A 1,642-nucleotide genomic window follows, 5' to 3' on the forward strand; every position below is an offset into this window, starting at 1 on the left:
CCTGTCCATCACCAACTCCCGGAGCTTACTCAAATTCATGTCCATTGAGTCGGTGTTACCGTCTAATTATCTCATCTTCTGTTGTCCCCATTTCTTCCCGCCTTCAATCTTTCCCAGCATCAGGGTCTTTTCAAATGAGTCAGCTCTTCGCATCAGGTGGCCAAAGTATTGGAGTTTCAGCTTCAGCATCCATTGAATATTCCAATGAATATTCAGGGCTGATTTCCTTTAGGATTGACTGGTAGGATCTCCTCACAGTCCAAGGGACTCTCAAGAGTCTTCTCCAACACCACAGTTGAAAAGCATCAATTCTTTGGCACTCAGCTTTCTTTATAGTCCATCTGTCCTATCCATACATGACTACTGGAAAAACCATAGCTTTAACTAGATGAATCTTGGTTGGCAAAGTAATGTCTCTGCTTTTTAATAAGCTGTCTAGGTTGGTCATAACTTTTCTTCCAAGGAGTAAGTGTCTTTTAATTTCATGGCTGCAGTCACCATCTGCAGTGATTTTGGAGCCCAAAAAAATAAAGTCTGTCACTGTTTCCATTGTTTCCTTATCTATTTGCCACAAAGTGATGGGACCAGATGCCATGATTTTAGTTTTCTGAATGTTGAGTTTTAAGCCAATTTTTTCACTCTCCTCTTTCACTTTCATCAAGAAGCTCTTTAGTTCTTCTTGGCTTTCTGCCATAAGGGTGGTGTCACCTGCATATCTGAGGTTATTGATATTTCTCCCAGCAATCTTGATTCCAGCTTGTGCTTCATCCAGTTCAGCATTTCTTATGATGTACTCTGCATATTAGTTAAATAAGCAGGGTGACTATATACAGCCTTGATGTACTTCTTTCCCGATTTGGAACCAGTCAGTTGTTCCATGTCCAGTTCTAACTGTTGCTTCCTGACCTGCATATAGATTTCTCAGTCAAGTGTTTTGGTATCCCTGTTTCTTGAAGAATTATCCACAGTTTATTGTGATCCACACAGTCAAAGGCTGTGGCATAGTCAATAAAGCAGAAGTAGAAGATTTTCTGGAACTCTCTTGCTTTTTCAATGATCCAATGGATGTTGGCAATTTGATCTCTGGTTCTTCTTCATTTTCTAAATCCAGCTTGAACATCTGGAAGTTCACAGTTCACGTATTGCTGAAGCCTGGCTTGGAGAATTTTGAGCATGACTTTACTAGCGTGTGAGATGAGTGCAATTGTGCGGTAGTTTGAGCATTCTTTGGCATTGCCTTTCTTTGGGATTGGAATGAAAACTGACTTTTTGTAGTCCTGTGGCCGCTGCTGAGTTTTCCAAACTTGTTGGCATATTGAGTGCAGCACTTTCACAGCATCATCTTTCAGGATTTGAAATAACTGAACTGGAATTCCATCACCTCTACTAGCTTTATTCATAGGGCTGCTTCCTAAGGCCCACTTGACTTCGCATTCCAGGATGTCTGGCTCTAGGTGAATGATCACACCATTGTGATTATCTTTGTCATGAAGATCTTTTTCTTGTACAGTTCTTCTGTGTATTCTTGCCACCTCTTAATGTCTTCTGCTTCTGTTAGGTCCATACCATATCTGTCCTTTATTGAGCCCATCTTTGCATGAAAAGTTCCTTTGGTATCTCTTAATTTCTTGAAGAGATCTGT

This window comes from Moschus berezovskii, chromosome 4 (assembly GCF_049115385.1).
Source record: "Moschus berezovskii isolate FMDL1 chromosome 4, NW_MosBer_1.0, whole genome shotgun sequence".
Taxonomy (NCBI): domain Eukaryota; kingdom Metazoa; phylum Chordata; class Mammalia; order Artiodactyla; family Moschidae; genus Moschus; species Moschus berezovskii.